The sequence below is a fragment of the Thalassophryne amazonica genome, chromosome 11 (assembly GCF_902500255.1).
Source record: "Thalassophryne amazonica chromosome 11, fThaAma1.1, whole genome shotgun sequence".
Lineage (NCBI taxonomy): Eukaryota > Metazoa > Chordata > Actinopteri > Batrachoidiformes > Batrachoididae > Thalassophryne > Thalassophryne amazonica.
Window position 1 is genome coordinate 81,480,131 of NC_047113.1, and position 20,812 is coordinate 81,500,942.

The following is a 20,812-nucleotide window of genomic DNA, read 5'->3' on the forward strand; positions in this document are numbered from 1 at the left end:
TAACTGAAAAATATTGAATTCTTTGATGGTATTCTAATTTTGGGGATACACTTCTCATTTTAATTTTTTTGTGAAATTTAAATTGTAGAGCTAGTTTGTGTGTGGTGCATTCACGGACCACCTCAAAGGTCAGACAAATACATGACATACTGTTGCACTGTAACTCAGGGAAATAATAATAATAATAATAATAATAATAATAATAATAATAAGGTCTGGGGGTATTCACTGGTGCTACCGCACTACACAAACACCTTGGATCCGGGATGGGAACCAAACAGATGCACAACCAGCTGATCCCCACCTCCTGGAATTAGAAATCTATCTTCTGCAGCGAGGTAAAACACTGGCGACCTCCTGGGCTTTTCCACTTAACTAACCACTCATTCCAGTAGTATCCAGTAGTATCCTCCAAGAATCCTCCAAAGAAGCCTGTAATCAAAGACACCCAGGCGTGGTCTCTGGTCACTGGATATCACAAGTCTCACAACCATGTATTAAGAGAGGAAGGACGGAACTGTTAAGACTTGGACCTTTGATTTCCTGCAAAGGTCTTGGCATCTTCAAACACATCTGTCTGAGAACCTCATGACTCCATGAAATATTTCCAGGCCTGTCTTGATCTCAAATGCTGAGGACCTAGAGACATGAGTAAGTAAATCTCTCCAGTAAGTCCAACACTTTCACCACATACAGATACACATCTGATGACTGAGTCCAAGAAATCACTGGAACCCTGGGCTTTAGTCTTGATCCTGGACAAAAGCAAACCAGACACTCAGATTCCTCATTCAACTTCAGAAGTGCTGCAATCAGAGTTTCCACAGATTCCACAAAGATCACAGCATCATCCTCGATGTCAAGGTCTGCAAACCTTTCCTCTGCAACAAAAGCACCTCAGCTATGGGTTTCCACGACCTGACCCAACACTCACATCCTTAAGGGCCCCGTCACACTCAGCACGAATGAGGACGATTGGAACCAAATCAGCCCGAGTGGGCAAAAAAGCCAAAATTCGAGAAGCAGTCGAGACGGACAAATAATTGGCCAGCTGTCTACGAATGCCATGCAAATACCCAGAATGTGGGTCAAAGCCACCTCAACTGATTTGCGCACATTCAGAGTGCAGCAGCTCTCTCTCTCTCTCTCTCTCTCTCTCTCTCTCTCTCTCTCTCGCGTGGCGGTTGATCAAGCGGTACTCAATGCAGACACTGGATGGTGCGCCAACGCCTTTCAATACTATCCGCTGTTATGGTCAAAGTGGTACGACAATGGTTTATGCTCAGGCGCGTGGTTCCTGTTGCACTGAGGGGCCACTTGGGACATCTGTGTCACATCGGTGTTTCATTCGCCCCCACTTGGGTCATTGTGGGGACACTCAGGTGTATTCCGGCTCATCCATGCCACATCCAGGGCATTCGGCCGGGTTCTGTATAGGCTGGCCATTGTGGTATGTCAGCTGACCCCATTCAGGTATTTCAAATGCTGAGACTGCAGTCAAACTGCACTTCGATCCCTGTTTGAACTTTCCTCAACTTGAACACACCTTGACAGTGTTGTGCTCTCTATTTGGGCTGGCCACGCGAATGTGCCCGACGGTGTGGGATGCACTCAAGAATGATGTATGAGGATTTCGAGTGCACCTCAAATTTGCGTTGGATGTCCATTCGTGCGGCATTTGGCCTCCAGTGTGACTGGGGGCACGATCGAGACATTCGGCCAGGACTGGGCGTTCCCAAACATTTCGAACAGGCCCTCCAACACTCTAATGCTTCAAATTGCGTTTTCATGCCGTATGAGTATTACGACTACACTCAGATTGGGGTATGACTGCACTTCGACCGCCGTTCGATATGTTTTCCGCCATGAGCATAACTTGAATGTAGAGTGCATGTGCGCTGGCCATATGAATGTGCCGACTGCTGTAAAAATGCTGTACGAGGATTTTGAATGCACCTCGAATTTGCTCGAATGTGGGTCAAATCCTCATTCATGCAGCATTTGGGCTCATTCATGCCAAGTGTGACTGGTTTATGAGGAATGCCAAAATTGACAAGCTAAAAGTCAGAGACACCGCCTCTACTCCTTACAACACTGACTGTACCTGTGTAGAATGTCATTAACAGTTGACTTTTTGGATGTGAAACCAGATTTTTGGGTCCAAAATGATCTTAAACAGTGAGAATGAATGTTATTAACTCTTCCAAATCTTCTCACAGACCAGGACTAGAGAGCACTGAACTGCTGTGTCAGTCTTGTTTGTGTTGAATTAAGCAAATTAAACATGTAAATGTGCTGCACCACAGAGCCCACAGAGTATTTCTTCTGTTTTTCTTGTTGCTTAATGCTGACAAATAATACCGTATTTGTTGTCTTTCTGTTTTTTTTTTCTCTCTGATTGAGGTGCAGCTCCATCCAGAGATGGGAGTAGGTGTCTTCTTCTGCAGGCCTCCTGTCCTGTGCACCAGCATGGACTCCCAAAATTTCCTGTATATTTGTATTGTCAACTGTGTTGGTAGCATGGCCCAAGCAGAGGGTCACCCCTTTGAGTCTGGTCTGCTTGAGGTTTCTTCCTCAAATCATCAGAGGGAGCTTTTTCTTACCACTTTTTCTCTGGGGGTTGGTAAGGTTAGACCTTACTTGGGTGAAGCGCCTTGAGGCAACTTTGTTGTGATTTGGCGCTATATAAAGGAAATAAGTTAAGCCCATGTTCAGATGCGAGCACACGAGAGGACGGCGGTAACACTTCATGCTGCTGAAGCTTACTGTAGGACACGTGCCGTCTTTGGACTCATCGGTGAAGGAAAAACGACAGCTGTGCAGCAGAGCCGCAGGGAATCTGGTTCAAAAAAATTAAATAAAGCAGTTTTTGACTAATTTCCTCATTTATCATGTAAGAGTTAAACAGACGTTTTCTCCTCATTAAACCAACTTCACATGAAGAATTTTATCCCATTTAGAGTTCAGTGATAAAAATCTGCAAAGTAAAACATAATTTGTGACATCTGTGTTTAATTTTTTGGTTTGTTCTTGGATCCATAATTCTCTTTGTGTTCTTTCTGTGTGTGTGCGTGTGAGACTTCCAGTGCTCATTTGACCAGATGACCGGGGATTCCTGCTCGTTTAAATGGATTTCTTTTAAAGCTACTGCGTTAAATTGAAACCAATTCCCAAATGCTTAAAAGCTTTCAGTCTGAGTCCAACCTGCCTGCTCCTCTATCTGCATTTAGAGATGAAGAGGGCGAGCAAGGAGCACCGGGGAGGGAGGGGAGGTGTTTGATGGCTGCTCTCACACAGGGTTCGTTTCGTCTTCTGAGGATTTGGTAAATCCGGAACTGTGTCGAGCAGCTTTACACAGAAAGGAAAAGGGCCGCCAGAGCAGAACCGCCGAGCATGACAACCAGCTTTATTTTATGTCATTGTATTCAAATTTACTACATCCCAAACACTTATCACCCCGCTGTCACCCCGCCGCCACCTGCCACCATTCTCAGCAAGCACACAGGCCCACTTTGAAGCCAGATCACCGTGGAGAAAAAGACTTTTTATCCCCCCCCCAACACACACACACACACACACACACACACACACACACACACACACACACACACACACACACACACACACACACACACACACACACACAGTCAGACTGGCACCAGTTGAAGGGAACGTTTTATATGACAAGAGCATCCTGCAAATCCAACCACCTGAATCTTGGACCCGAGACATCTGTCAAACCAGAAAACACACTGGGAAGACTGGATAGCAAGATTTCAGACAATCATGGAACTAATCATGTGCACTGCAAAATAACCAAAAATTACTTTATTCCATGACTCAGCCAAAAAATTGCCAAAAATAAACAGTTTGCTCTGTTCAGATTCTTCTAAAAACAAAATAATTCTGTGCTCCTCAGTGAAACCGTGAAGGCTGGAAGGACTCAGGTTCGATGGACAGAAAGGTGACAAGAATTTGGTGAACCTTCAACTGATGCACAGATAAGACTGAGAAAGAGAGAGAGAGAGGTAAAATATACGTGCAGAACATGCTTTTCTCCAGTATTGTATCACTTGCAAGAATTTCAAAATTGTAAATATGGATTCCATCTTTATTCAACTTTTGCAAAATTTAGCAACAAAATTTTACATTTCTGACATTGTAAATTTGTTATAGTGCAGAAAATACATTTTTCAGCAAACAAACTATGCTTCAGAACAGGTGGCTCAGTGGTTAGCGCTGTTGTCTCACAGTGAGATGGTCCTGGGTTCGCTTCCCGCATGGTCCTTTCTGTGTGGAGGTTGCATGCTCTCCCCTGTGTTCACATGGGCTCCCTGTGGCTGCTCTGGCTCCTCCCACTTCCAAAGACTTTAAATTGGCGTAGGTAAGAGTGTGTTTGTTTGGTGGCCTGTGAACCCTGCCTCTCACCCGATGACCGCTGGGACCATCTCCAGCCTCCGTTACCCTGAAGTGGACAAAGTTTTTCAATTTTAATTTTCAATTTATTTTCATTTATACAGCGCCAAATCACAACAGAGTTGCCTCAAGGTGCTTCACACATGTAAGGTCTAACCTTACAAACCCCCAGAGCAGCAGTGGTAAGGAAAAACTCCCTCTGAGGAAGAAACCTCAAGCAGACCAGACTCAAAGGGGTGACCCTGTGCTTGGACCATGGCACAGACATAAATTACAGAAACAATTCACAAAACAAACACACAGGAAATGCTGTTGGTGCACAGGACAGGAGGGTTTCCAGCACAATTACCACAACCATCTCTGGATGGAGCTGCACCTTAAACAGAGAGAAAAAACAGAATCAAGCATCAGAAAGACAAGAAATACAGTATAATTTGTCAGCATTAAACAACAAGAAAAACAGGAAATACTAAGGTGATCACCAGCCACTAGCCCTAACCTTCACTAAAACACCCAGAATTTAGGTAAAGTTGAAGCTGCAGAACGCCCCGTTTACTCATAAAATGAATTAAAAGAGTGAAAAGCGTAGAACTATACTATGCCAGTATGCTAGCCATACAAAAGGGAAAATAAGTGCGTCTTAAGTCTGGACTTGAAAGCCTCCACAGAATCTGACTGTTTTATTGACGCAGGGAGATCATTTCACAGAACAGGGGCACAATAAGAGAAAGCTCTGTGACCCGCAGACTTCTTATTCATCCTAGGGACACAAAGTAGTCCTGTACACTGAGAACGCAAAGCCCGGGCCGGTACATAAGGTTTAATTAGGTCAGCTAGGTAGGGAGGTGCCAGTTTGTGAACAATTTTATAGACTAGTAGCAGAACCTTAAAATCTGATCTCACTGGGACAGGAAGCCAGTGACGAGATGCCAAAATGGGTGTAATGTGGTCAAACTTTCTGCTTCATGTCAAAAGTCTGGCAGCAACATTTTGAACCAATTGGAGACCCCTAATGCTAGACTGCGGTAAACCAGAAAATAGAACATTGCAGTAGTCCAATCTAGAAGAGATAAACGCATTGATCAGTGTCTCAGCATCAGTCATAAACAGGATGGGACGAATCTTTGCTATATTTCGCAAGGGGAAGAAAGCAGTCCTCGTAATATTTCTAATGTGGAGGCAAAAGTACAACGTAGGATCAAAAATTACCCCAAGGTCCTCACTTTGTCCATGTGATGTATGACACATGAGCCTTGGCTAAGCATTAACTGGTCAAATTGATGCCAATGTCTCACTAGACCAAGAACCATCTTTTCAGTCTTATTAGAGTTTAAAAGTAAGTTTCTAGGCATCCAGCTTCTCACTGATGCAAGGCAATCTTCTAAGGATTCTATGTGGATGAGATGACCAGCAGTTATCGGCATGTATAACTGACTATCATCAGCATAGCAGTGAAATGTAATCCCAAAGCTTCAGCATATGTGCCCAAGGTGTGTTATATAAAGGGAGAAAAGCAGGGGACCTAAGATGGACCCCTGTGGAGCCCCAAATTTCATGTCACCAAGGTTAGGGCCCTGTCCCACTGGGGAGAGGCGTAATTGCGCATGAATTGAGTACACAAATTGCGGGCGTTCGTTGTCGTCCGCAACAAAAATGGCCAAAAATGACAAATGTCCCAGTGTGAATTACAGATATATTAATAATATATAGCGAATATATGATAAACAATCACGGTTATATAAAGCATGTAGTGAGGAAACTGATCCGACACATTGAGATTATCACGGCAGTATTACAGGTGTATTATGAATGTATCGCGCACGTGTTGCGCGTGCACAGCATCTGCATTGCGGTCATAAAAGAAGCGCACTTGGGCCGTAGGCATCACTATTCACACCAACAATACAGGCTCTGGAGCATTTACTGGACTTGGACAAGTTGATCACAGAGTCTTGTCATGCGAGGGTTAACTGTTCATGAGTTTGGGGAGCGGGAGGGGGGAAGCCACTCGGGTGTGAGACAGTTTTTTTTTTTTTTTTTTGATTGAGTTGTGGCTAAAACAGCAACTTTTCCTTTTGTTGGTGTTAAATAAAAGTCCTGGATTGCAGCAGCTACATCTTTGTGGATTTACACAGCTGGACCGGCACTGACTGGCAGGTATGTCGCTTTCTACCACATATAGTACTTTGGGTTTATGTGACGTGTTTGTTATGCATTCACAGATTGTCCGCAAATCAGCTGCACAGCAGATGTAATAAAAACGCTTTATTCATGGCTAATTTGTATGCATTTGCTACAACATATTTTAGTTTGTGATGTGGACGTGTTAGGCACAATATATATCTGTTTTACACACTGTCCCAGTCCACTGCCAAGCCGCAAATCCCCGTCAGTTCCGGATATCAGCGGTTAACAGCAGATATACAGCGCATAGAGTGAGTATGTATTGTGTATGAATTGAGTATATATGGAGTATGTAAGGCGGATGTTATCCGCATCCAGATTTTTGAACAGCTCAAAAATCCTGGCTGCGGACATGCGTTCCTCTGCGGATGATCACGGGCGTGTTTGGATGACAGCCGACTCATACAGGCATGTTACACGGATATTGCGGATGTTTGGCGAATATGGGCCAATTTTGTGCGCAATCCATACGCAAATCCTCCTAAACGCCAGTGGGACAGGGCCCTTAGAGGTCATGTTACTGTACAGAACACAGTGAGAACAAATGGTCAAATATGACATCAACCATGCAAGGGCACTCCCAGTAATCCCAAAATGATTTTCCAGCCTATCAACTAGAATATGATGATCCACGGTATCAAATGCAGCACTGAGATCTAGCAGCACAAGAACCATAGTGGTGTCCAAATCCATTGCAAGCAGAAGATCATTCACCACTTTCCTGAGAGCTGTCTCTGTGGAATGATATTTTCTAAAAGCAGACTGCAGTGGCTCAAAGAGATTATTCTCAGATAGTCCACGAGCTGCCGTGACACCACTTTTTCCAGAATTTTTGAGCAAAATGATAGATTTGATATCGGCCGACAAAGTGGCGTCAGAAAATCAATGCATGCACAGAAGCAGGGGCCACAGGGTTAATTTCACAGATTCATCGTCGTCTAACTAATTCACAAGCATTTGTTAGTTTTATAAATCCTTATTCGATAACCGTTTTTCTTTTCTGTTCAAATTCTCAGAGTGCTTAGACTACAATTAAAAGTGAAATGTTATGTGTCGGACGCGGTCGGAGCACCAACCCAGCATTTAAAAGGACCCAGCATAAAATAAGCAGAGCACGGTTCAAAAGATAACAGAATTTAATAAACATAACAGTGTGTGACGTGCTAAACAACTAAAAAGTCCGCGGTCTGGTGAGGTGGAAACACGGCGCGCTCTCAACAGCGCAAACGGTCCGGAGCCACAGCAGTTCGGACCCAGGGACCCCGCCGACACCCCCCAGGTGGCCGCGACAAACCAAGTCTGTGAAGAAAGAAAACATGAGGTGAGTCCAACTCCACACAGAGACACACAACTCAAAGGTGCACGCAATCAGCAAACACTTCCTGGCTTAAATCTATACATCAGCTTCTTACCCTGCAGGCATGGAACAACTCAGTTCAAATCTCCACTGCAGCAGAAGCTGATTAGACAATTAGCATAACGTGACAGCTCACTAACACAAGGTGTGAGGGACACCAAATCCACTGTCATTACTTCATAAAAGTCACCAAAACCAAATTACCTCAGGAAGTGTGCTGAAGAGCGTGAGACCTCACCCAATCCTCCTTCACAGACTGTGGCGTCAAACCTGGAACGGTCTCTGCGTCCGTGATGGTGAGATTGTTCTCCTGACGTCGATCTCACACGTCTGCTCACAAGGTCGAGTCTCTGGCAATCACACACTGTGCATTCAAGGTTTAAATGCAGCAATCTCTGATTAAGACAAAATACACCACAGCTGTGAGTCCTGATGACCTGCATGTGAAAACAAGCCTCAGGTGTTCAGGGTGAGGTCCTAATGCTCAGCCACTCAGTCCTGAATGCATACCACCAGCCCACAACATGAAACTCATGCCAGTTCTTCCTCCACAGCACTGGAACACATCACAGCTTTCAGTGTACTCTAAATGAGGGCCATCCGGTTTGGGGGCCCCTCGTGCTCCCTTTGATTTGTTCCGTCATGTTGCCCAGCCTGAGGTTTTGGTGGTCCTTCAGGGCTCACTGCAGGTCCTCATCTGGTCACAATTTTACATGTATAATCTCTGAGGCACTGTGGAGTTTCTGTGAGGAGGTTGTTTGAAACCAAATTTTTCACGAGCCCTCGTTTGGCCATCACTACATCACTGACGACTGGTATGAAACATCTGTCTTCCTGAAGATGGACAGTATAGGTGTTTTCTTCTTACTTTCCCAAAGCATCTTGCATCCACTTTCTGTCTTAAATGCATCTTTCTTTTGAAAAATGTTACACAAAAAGAAGCAGATGGATCTTTTTTTGTCTCTATAATCTCTTTGCAGTATTTTATTAATATGCAGACTGCAGAGGTATTTTTATTATACTGAAATAAAGTTTTAGATTTCAAATGTTAATTTTGTAGAAAATACAATAAAATGTATTTTGATGTAACATTAAAATTTATTTTTGGCCCATGGCCCTCCATAGGAAGGAATTTGGAGACGATTACTCTAATATACTCTGAATTTTAAAGACAATCTATTGAATTATTTCAAATGTCAGCAAGTTGATTCTCTGCATATAAAGAGACAACTCTGTGTGTGTGTGTGTGTGTGTGTGTGTGTGTGCGTGTGCGTGTGTGTGTGTGTGTGTGTGTGTGTGTGTGTGTGTGTGTGTGTGGTGTGTGTGTGTCTCTCCTGTCCCAAACAACATCAAGATTGAGCCAAACTTGGCACAACATATACTTTGACACATGGGGAGTGACATAAACGTTTGAGCACTTTAGTAGTAGTTGTAGTAGTTGTTGTTAAGGGGAGAGACACTTTTGTGCTGCATCACCGTCAAGTGTGATAAAAAGGTTGGTGTCATTGTTCTGTTCTCTTTTTTTTCCTTTGAACTTTTTAACTCTTCATTTTTCCAAGTAACAGCAGCAACAGTAGTAGTAATAGTACGAGTAGTAATAAGAGCTGTCTGTTCTTAACACAGCCTTCGTTGCACCCTAACAGTTCTCTGGAATCTGTGATAGGTGGGAGGTGATAGATTTGTTGATGAAGATTAATTTTTCTTTTCAGTCTCAGAGTCAAACCCGCCCTGTTGCGGTAATCAGCTAGTGATGTTATATCAGAATGAATAAAGCCAGTGGGGGGCAGGAAAGATTAGAAGAAGATGGTTTTCAAATCTTACTGCTGTGGTTGTAGGTTCTGGTAAAGGGTCACCAGCACCATACTGTGAATGCTAATTGTACAGTAACTCCCTTTGGTGTCTCCCTTTTTTTCACTTGGGATCACCACAGTATGTCCAAGCTGGAGAACATGTTGATTTGGCACAAATTTTACACCGGATGCCTTTCCTGACACAACTTCAAATTACATGGAGAATAGGCAGTGGTGAGCTTGAACCAGGAACCTTCCACAATGAAAACAAGCGCACTACCCACAGTCAGTATGGTCCTGTCACCTTGAGGCGTTTTACTGTCATGTCCTAATTTTATCTTCTGCTCCATTTTGTTACCTCATGAAGCACTTTGCTGATGCTGGCATCTACAAATGTGCTATAAAAATAAACTAAGTGCATTTTAAGACTCCTGCCAGGAAAAGCTGATTTGAATTTTAGAGGCGTGGGGATGAGGTGGAGAAGGAGCTTGAATCAGATCCAGAAGGATCGACAGAAGAAGAGCGGAGCCGGCAGCCAAACACAGCCGGGACTTCAGACGACGAGAGATGGCGAGTAATTAAAGGTGTTTCTAAAGGGTCCGTTTGATGTAAAGCTTCCTGCGGTGGCTCACTTTCACACCACCAGCAGAACGAGCGCTAACATGACAGTTGGCAGTAAATCTTAAAATGCATTTATTTGTTCGTGCACAAACAGCCTGTTGGACAGGATCTAAAAATACTCCGATTGGCAGCGAAATTGAGATGATGATGACCCGCGGAGCCACGCCTTTTCTTATTGTTCCATGGATACAGATCCACCAAACCTCAGGGCTCCCCACGACTCGGCAATCCAAAGAAGAAGAAAAAGAGAGCATGCTGTTGTTGTGGACATGTAGCGCTGGTGTTTATATGCCAGCAAATTAGCAGGGTTAATGTATTCAGCATGACTCAGCGAATACATTAGCAGCAAAGAGACAATGTGGAAATAAAAAGTGCTGCAGAAATAAATGACAGAAACGACAGCTGAGAGCGGCTTGGAGAGGAATAAAATGCTTTGCAGTGAAACGCTAAAACCCACAATGCAGAGCTGCTTACAGCGTAGGCGATTAGCCTCTTTGCAGGCTCTGCAAAAAGCCTGCAAAGAGTTTTAGGTTCAAATGGAGTTTCAAAATGCACCAAATATGGGGAGGCAGAACTGGCTGAAAAATAAACAACTACGGGATTGGTTCTGTCCATGTCCGAAATCAGAACCAATTAATTTATTCTTATAAATACACAGTGACGTCGTTCTAATGGCTCATTCAGAAGTGGACTCTCATATTCACTGGGAATAGGCCTTAGGCCATGCGCCTGAAAGTGGACATGTCACAACCACCTGGGGTGGCAAAACCTCACTCACTCATCATTCATCTTCAACTGCTTTTCCGGGTCCAGGTTGCGGGGGCAACAGCTCCAGCAGGGGACCCCAGACTTCCCTTTCCCATGCCACATTGACCACCTCTGACTGGGGGATCCCGAGGCATTCTCAGGCCAGTGTGGAGGTATAATCTCTCCACCTAGTCCTGGGTCTTCCCCGGGGTTTCCTCCCAGATGGACGTGTCTGGAACAGTTCCCTTGGGAGGCACCCAGGAGGCATCTTTACCAGATGCCCGAACCACCTCATGAATGAATGAATGAATGAATGCCTTTTATTGTCACTTATACAAATGTACAGTGAGACTGAAGCTCAGTCAGTGCCAACATAATATAAAAACTATAAAAAACACATACAATTTATCAGTAATAAATAAAATCAGATAATGCATAAAATTAAATAATGCACATCACTGTGCTATTGCACTAAGTCCAATAAGGCAGCAAAGATCGGTCAGTGGCTGTCGGAGTTCAAACTAAAAAACTATTTTTAAATCTATTTGTCCTTGTCTTCAATCTATTTGTCCTTGTCTTCAGGGACCAGCTGGTTCCTTTCAGCGCAACCAGCTGGTTCCTTTCAATGCGAAGGAGAAGCAACTCTACTCCGAGCTCTCCACAGATGATCGAACTTCTCACCCTATCTCTAAGGGACCAGAATGGGTGGCAGGGAACCAGAATGGGTGGCAAAACCTACCACTCACAATTGACTAAATATATATCCCTCAATTATATTTATGTACAGTAGCCATCCCAGGGTGGAAACTGTAGCCAGGTAGGCTGTTGCTGTTTTTACCCATAACTCCATAACATTCAGTCATTGATAATCCAAACTTTTTGGAGTCTTCATGATCAGACAAATGTAATATGACTGGAGCATTATTAAGTGTTGGCGTCTGTGTAACCTTTCAATGACCCCTACCTGGCTGCAGCTACCACCTGGTAGGTTTATCACCCGGGGTAGGTGGTACTGACCATCCTATCTAGATGATGGATGAGACATTCTTTAACCAAGATTGAAACAGTGGACTGAAACTCTCTGTCACCCCCTCTGGGTGAGAAGCATGTCACTGGTCTGATTTCAGATATCTTGGGGACTTTGTTGTTGTGAGTGAGGATGAACTGGAGTGAAAAATTATCAGGTGTATTTGGGCGAGATTTGTTCTCCAGACTGCCATGGAGATGAAGAAACTTCATCAGAGGTCCATGCTCTCTTTTTACCAGTTTTTGCAGGGTTCAGGACAGAGGAAATAGAGAATTTCACTGCTGAGGAGGACATCTGGGAAACTTAACTTGCTAGATGTTTTTTGGATCAATGGGCTTCACAAATTTCAGTCTAAAGAGGGAATGCGATGAACTTTGGGTGGCAGAAATTTACTGACATTCAGGTTTTGGTGACATTGGCCTGAACTGGATCATATGCCAAGACTTTTCGATTAAAGGTGTCAGATGTCACACACACACACACACACACACACACACCCTGAATATGTTTCCCTGATATAAGACGCCACTCAATTGGCTGAAACTCTCGTAAGACTGGATAGCATCCATAGAGCTTCTTGCACTGTGTTTCTGTTGCATGTGTGAGATTCCTGCAGAGGATTTCAAGCTTCATTTTGATGCACGCATCACCAGGTTACTGCAGGTGTGAGGCGCACTTCTCAGACATGCTTCTTCTGGATACAGCGAGTCATGTTTCCTGTTGCACACAGTGTGTGTGTGTGTGTGTGTTCTACCAGAGCTCCTGCTGCAGCTTCTTTTACCTTCATTGATTGAGATGGAGAGAGAGCGAGAGAGAGAACACACACCAGTCTGACTCAGGGCACTTTCACACATGAAAGTCCAGAACAAAGGTTCCTGTTTGTGTGTTTGCTCTGGTTAGTTTGGTTATCAAGAACTGTTCTTGGTGTATTTACCTCCTGATGTCATCCTCTATGCGAGCTGTGTCTCACTGAACCCTGACTGGCTTGTAGATGTGCGTGTGTCTCTGAAGTCTCAGGCCTATAGGATCATAAAGTTCTTGCTGAATACATGTGTTTGGATTAAAACCTGCATTTGTGTTGTGGTATTTTTTTTTTTTACCAGCAGCACGTGATGGTACGTTGATTTGTCCAAAAGTCTGAACTCTCCAGAAATGAGAACTTCACCAATCTGTAAATGGACTGCATTTACGAGGTCTATTAGACAATAAACCGACCCTTTTATTTTTTTTTTAACTATATGGATTTGAATGACGTGCGATTCCACCAATCATGTTTGAACCCTCGTGTGCATGCATGAGTTTTTTCACGCGTGTCGGTGACGTCATTTCCCTGTAGGCAGGCCTTGAGTGAGATGTGGTCCCGCCCTCTCGGCTGAATTCCTTTGTTTCACACGCTGCTCCAGACGGCGCGCGTTGCTTTATCAAAATGTTTTGTGGACCTGTGAGGAATATCCGAGTGGATACTCTTCGAGAAATTAAGCTGGTTTTTGGTGAAAAGTTTAACGGCTGATGAGAGATTATGGGGTGTTTCTGTCGGTGTAAGGACTTCCCACAGAGTGGGACATCCTGCAGCGCTTCCAGGCGCCGTCGTCGGCCTGTTTCGACCTGAAAACATCCTAATTTAAGGCTTAATTCACCCAGGACGTCGTGAGAGAACAGAGAAGATTCAGAAGAGGCCGGCATGAGGACTTTATGCGGACATTCCACTGTTTAAGGACATTTTTTAATGAAAGACGTGTGCGCAAATTCGCAGAGTCGTTTCCGTGACGACTCAGCGAATCTGTGTGCGCCGCGACAGGAAAAACACCTCCGTGTTGAAAACCATTTGTAAAATTCAGGCGGCTTTTGATGGCTTTCAACAAGTGAGTAACTGAGAAATTGTTTAACAGCTTGGGCATGTTCCAACTTGCCCGTTAAGGTTTCCAACGGAGGTGTTTTTCCTGTCGCGACCCCCCGCGGTCGGGTCCGGCCCGACATGCGACTCTGCCCGCACGTTCTTTCATTACAAAATGTCCGTTAACAATGGAATGTACGAATAAACTCCTCATGCCGACTTCTTCTGAAAGTTCTCTGTTCTCTGACGACTTCCTGGGTCAACAGAGCCTGAAATGTGGAAGTTTTCAACTTAAAACAGCGAGATGCTGCCGCCTCGAAGCGCAGATCGCCGTCAGGCGCTGTGGGTCGTCCTTACGGTGACACTACCAGACCAAAATCTCTCATCAGCCGTTAAATTTTTTACTGAAAACCAACTGAATTTATCGAATGGTGTCCACTCAGTTGTGCCTTACAGTTTTGAAAAAATTTTGATCAAACAAAGCAGCAGTCTCTGAGCCATTCCTAAACAATGAAAAAAAACGATGACAGGGTGGGCGACTCCTCACTCAAAGACTGCCCACAGGCGAATGACGTAACCGACAGGCGTGAAAAAACTCTCGCATGCCCACAAGGGTTCAAGCATGTCTGATGTAATCACATGTGATTCAAATCCATATGGTTTTTGAAAAAAATAATAAGGTCGGATACTTTTCTAATAGACCTCGTATATAGCACTTTTCCATCTGCATTAGACGCTCAGAGCGCTTTACAACAATAACATCTCACATTCACCCCGATGTCAGGCTGCTGCCATACAAGGCGCCACTACACACCAGGAGCAACTAGGGGATTAAGGACCTTGCCCAAGGGCCCTTTGTGATTTTCCAGTCAGGCTGGGATTTGAACCAAGGATCCTCTGGTCTCAAGTCCAATGCTTCCCCTCACCTAAAAGGTTGAAGGTGTGAAAATAGTTTCACCATTTTAAATGTAACACCACTTATACTTATCAATTCTCCCTCATCTCTCTGTCTACTCCACCCGTCTCCGTTCATCGCCATGCCTCCACTGTACGGTCACATGATCTCTAGGTTGGGAGTGTTGACTCTGGCCTTCAGGACCTGTCCTTGATGAGTTCCTTCTGTCTTGGGTGACTGGACTTGGTCTGATCCAGGATGTCTCTCTTCTAGGTCGATAAGTTCTTGTATTTCTAGTTTTCGGTACATGTAGCTGCAGCGCTCGTCCGTGGAGTTCTCCTTACCTTGAGGTTGGTTTTCTGCATACAGTATTTGCATTGTGTCATGTATGTGAAGCCTGGAAAACAATGTATGTAACTTCGAATGCAAAAAGTGTTGTTTATTTCTCGAATTGAATTTCTCAGTTCTGTTCCTCAGTGAATCAGAACAACCGTTTAGTTTTCCCTCTTTGAACTGGCTTTTTTAAAACAGTAACTATTTTACAACAGTGAAACAACAGTCTCAAAATGCTGTTATTATGGCATCACTCATAAAGCTGTGAAAAAATACTGCATGGGTGGAAAATGACAAAAACAATACACAATAAATAAATGCAGTGGCATTGGCACCTTGAACAGTTCCAGCAGTAGCTCCGCTGGTCTAAAACAGGGTTTCTTCACCAGTCTCTGCTCCATAATGTAGTTTTCTCTCAAATAAAGCTCTGTTCTTTGGTCCTTCTTTCACAAGTAAAAAGTACATTTCACTCAGGGATGGGAACACAGCGCCATTGTGGCAGCAGCAGGTATTACATCAGTCCAACAGTAAAATTAAACAATCATAGGTTTTAACAATGTACGTTTGCCACAGGTACATATTTTTTCACCTGGTTACATATGAGCCACGTTTTTGATTCGTCTTACACAAGTCTTGTTGTGATTGTGTGCAATCGGTGGATGAGCAAGCAAGCAAGAGAGAGAGAGAGAAAACGAGAGCAAGAGAGTGGATTTGAGCGCGACATCAAAAGCATCCGAGAATGTGTGTATAAAGTTACAAAACTAAAAAAGAAAGATGGATGGTTTTTGGAGTAGAAAGAGAGTCCGGCTGGGACTACAAGCAGAAAAGTGTTAATGTTAGTGTATAATGTGTCAGCTGGGCAGAGGCGTGGCTCAAACACAGCAGGACACAAATGCAAACTCTCTCAAGCAGAGAGTACACGGGTGGTCCAACAGTGAAGCAAAGGTACAGACAGATGTGAGGCTGAAGCATGGTCCAAAAAAACAGGCAGAGGTCAAAATACACAGCGTGGTGGCATTCAGAGACAAAGACAATAACGAGGCAGAGGGCAAGGCGAGGTCAAATACTGGCAGGCTGAATACAAGACAAAACAGGACTAAGTATGGAGGCTGGACAGTGAAATACATTCATCAATCTGGCAGTGCCTTGTGGGACTGTGAGGACTTAAATACGGGGCTGGTTAATCATGGTGTGAATGAGGAACAGGTGTGCGGAAGGTTCTGGAAGGGGCATGACTGAGAAACACAAAGGCAGGTGCAAGAGGGTGCCTTGAGACAAAAAACAAAGCAGACTAAAGCAAGATAAATAAGTGACAGAAAAACAAGCAGTGAAAAGCATGACGTGCCCAAGACAAACAATAATTAGCATGAACAAAAGTGACAAAACTAGGAAATAAAATGACAAGCCTAAAAAGAGGAAAACAAGAAAATTAATTACTATGACCAAAACTAGAATGAAACTGACACTGGCTAAAGTAAAGCAAACTGATAACACAACCTACTGACTGAACCAAAACTAAATAAAAGATAGAGAACAAAGCCAGTCACACAAGAATTACACATGAAACAAGATAAACAAAACTAAACTAAGATTTAAGTGACGCGAGTGAAAACATAAAAGGTAATACAATAAAAGAAGACAACATGACCCAGCAAACTACTGGTAAGGCAGAAACTAAGACAGAACAAAACACATGGCTAAAGTATAAATGTAAATGCAATGGACAACACAAAATTAGGGAATAACCCTGTTGTGTCTGATGATTTGTAGATGTTAATACTGGATTTTATGGTCGCAAATTGAGTTTTTAACTGGTGACACATTAGCAGAGCTGGTATAACAGCTATTTGCGAATGTAATCCAGCATTAACATCTGCAAATCATCAGACACAAGGGGGTTATTCCCATTCTAATCCACTTCCAACATTTGCACAGATCCGTGTCCACCACTGATGGCTCCATCTTAATCTGCATAATAATATAGTTTGATTAAAGTGTTAAGCAGACAAGGGGTGTGGCTGGCTCATCAAAGCTTACCGTACAGCGTCTTCATGCCAAACTGGAAATTCGGTGAGCAGAATCCACATCAGTACTACAGTATGGTCGTTTAAATTAATCTTTGTCAGCAGAGATGCTCTGGCAGTTTCTCTGGATGTCAGCTGGGAGCGCCATATTTACATCTGTGTAGCATCGTGCACACGCGCAGGGCGCAGAGACTCACTCGCAGCTGGCGCTCAATGCCATTGCATAGCAGTGTGTGCGGACAGGGAGTGGAGGAACATATCAAATGTGAAACAGTTTTAATATTTTGCAACCATCCATGCAATATTTTATTAACACTCGGAGGTCCAAGCTTTTCTCAAATGACCCTGGCTAGCTGACTTGGCTAGCCACATTCTTGTGTTTGCATAAAGCCCATGGAGAGTCAAATGACCCTGGCTAGCTGACTTGGCTAGCCACATTCTTGTGTTTGCATATTTGCTGTCTGTGTGTTCTGAGACTTCCTTGTTTACATAACAGAAGTAGCTCTCCACAGGGGATCTTGGAGTCACTTGCCTGCTTAGCTGAAAGGGCTGCGTATGAAGCGGGAGTTGTGTGCAAAATGTGTAAAATTACAGCTGCCTAGTACACCTATTGCTACAACTGTTGGTGCACCACAGCGGCTTTGGTACATTTCAATAAAATCCAGAAAACAAAGTTTTCTTTTGGTGTGTTTTTGGTACATTTCAATACAATTCAGAAAACAAAGTTTTCTTTTGGTGTGTTTTTTGGTACATTTCAATACAATTCAGAAAACAAAATTTCATCCTCCCCCAGGGTAAAGTTATTTATCCACCTAAGCACAAATCAGCAGCCCTTTCAGACAGCAAATATGCAAACACAAGAATGTGGCTAGCCAAGTCAGCCCCTCCCCTGAGGTGTTCTGAGACTTCCTTGTTTACATAACAGAAGTAGCTCTCCACAGGGGATCTTGGAGTCATTTGACTATCTGTGGACTTTAGAGGTAGATTGGTCATTTGACCAGACCTTGGCCTGCTGGGTGTTAACCTATCAGATTTGTGGAAAAAGAAATTTAATTGGATTAGAAAAAAATATAAACACAGAACACAATAAATAACTAACAGGAAATAACCAGATACAAAACACAGAAAGTAAATAAAACAAAACCAGAAACTACAAAATCACCAACAGAAAACTGCAAGAACATAAATGATCTACAGAAAACAAAATGAATGATAAAAGGAACATGACCAGAATAAAAACACAAATGTTCAGAACATGGAAGCTGATATCTGTATAAAACTATGACAAGAGTCCCCAAAGGGCAGGATCATGACATGTTGTTGGACAAATAATGTCGACCTCCAGTTTCAGCCTTCATTGTGTTGCACCCCAGTTATTTTTGGGTGTTTTTTTTTTTTTACATCTACAATGGGTAAGTGCAATGCTCTTAATGTTAACGACCACAGGGCGTGACAATGTGATCACTGACTGGATATTCAGTTGCATTTCAGCTCTGACATTTGTCCAAAATAGACCTGTTGCCTGTTTGCTGCATAGCAATACGTTTCACTGAAGCGAAACATGGTGCACCACTGCCTGTGGAACAGGAAGTATAGTGGCATCTATCAGCTCCGGAGACATAACGTAAGACACAATGGACCGTAGGTGGAGTCTCTGCTGCACAAACCAGATGGGGGAAGAGTTCTAATTTGCTGGATGGCCAGGAATTGCTGTACACAAATGCATGGCCCAAACAAACATCTGTTGGGAAAGTGTAGTGACACGGACCCACAACAGGGGGCGTAAATGAACGGACAATAGAGGGAGTTAAATTAGAACACTTTACTGTTGTGAATGTCACAACCACACACAGCAGATTACAGAATAAATACAAGTCAATTAATGAAGGTGTCGTGTGGGCAGGCTTGACGATAGGAGACGCCCGTCTGGAGATGAACCGGAACCACACGATTTCCACCGCCACCGAACCCGAAGGATACTGGAGCCGCCAAGTCCCGAAGTCCCCAGGTGGCCACCGTCTCAGCGTGTCGGATCTGGTACTGCTGGCGGAGAACAAAGACAGTCAAGTGTGGGTGTGTGTACACCCCGTAACAATAATGGTGGAAATTCCACCTCCACCTTTAACACACACTCGTGCAGCGTCTGTTTAACCACTTATCTGACGGGACGTAGGATGAAACAGTCGCGACCCACGCCGGTCCTCTGGTTGACAGCTGCAACACAATAGCTCTTGAAATCACTGAATGCTGGCAGAGAAAGTTACTTCTCACAGAAGTCGATATCTCGGCGATGTGGTGGAGGTGTCATCCTGCTTTTATCCCGGGTGAGATGCACATGATCGGTGACAGCTGTTATAGTTGATGAGTGACAGCTGTCACCTCGGCTGTTCCTGTAGGCGGCAGCGCCCTCTCGTGCCTGAAGCCCGCACTTCAGGCAGGGCGCCCTCTGGTGGTGGGCCAGCAGTACCTCCTCTTCTGGCGGCCCACACAACAACATCTCTGGTTTGTAGAGGGCTTTACTGCTGTGGATAGCAGAGGTCGGTACACCAGTAGGCAGTCAAAGAAAAGCAGGAGTACAAAAATAATCAGACAAAAAGGCATGGTCAGTGCAACAGGCTGGAGGTCAGGAACACACAAGGTGGAGGCAGGACTATGGAATGCAGGAACAGAGCTAGAATGAAGGCACAAGGCACAACAAACTGGTGAGGAACTAACACACCCTGTGAGCTTATATAAACCCAGGTGACAATCAGCAAATCAGAAACAGGTGTGCATGGAAAACATCAGAACAAGGGTGTGGCCAGAGAGAGAGAGAGAGAGAGAGAAACACCCATCACCAAGAACTAAGAGAGAGACAAGAGAAGCAGAGACAGACCCAAACAGAAAAAACATAGCAAGAGAAACAGCAAACCAAAACCAAAGAAATGCAAAAATAACCAACAGATCAAAAGAACAAAATAAGAATAGATAACCAAACAAAACTCAAACCCTGACAAACAACGGTGAGAAAGCATTTGGAACGTGTGTGTGTGTGTGTCTTTGTGTGTGTGGAGGGTGGGTGGTTGGGGGGGGGTTGTTGATGAACTCTGCATCTGCCAGCCGGATGGAACACGGTGAGAAAGAAGCGTGTTTACAAATGATAGGATCTGCAAATGGAGTCAGCGGCGAGATGGAGTGGAGGAAGTCGAGGTATCCTCTCTAATGGGATCCAATGAATTAAATTAGAAGGCTCGCCCGCCTGGTTCGGTTTCACTTTTTATCTTCTGCTCTGTTCCTCGGTGTGCCGTTGTGCTTCAACCCCATTCTCTTCTCTCGTCTTTATTCCTCATCTAATATCTCGCTGCACATCCTCGTGCTTCTGCTTTTCCTCTCTTTGCCCTTGTCTAAAATTGAGAAGAGAACAGCTGGTAATTGAAGATCATTGTCTCTCTGCAGGCCCTCAGAATTTGCAATGCGTTTCTTTTGCAGCGGCTCATCTTCGCCAGCGTTCCCCGACAATTTTTTTTGGCTCCTTTTTTTGGTTTGTTTTTTTTTTCCCTTCTCTCTTCCTTATAAACTCCACAGGCCCTTTTTTGAAATTGGAT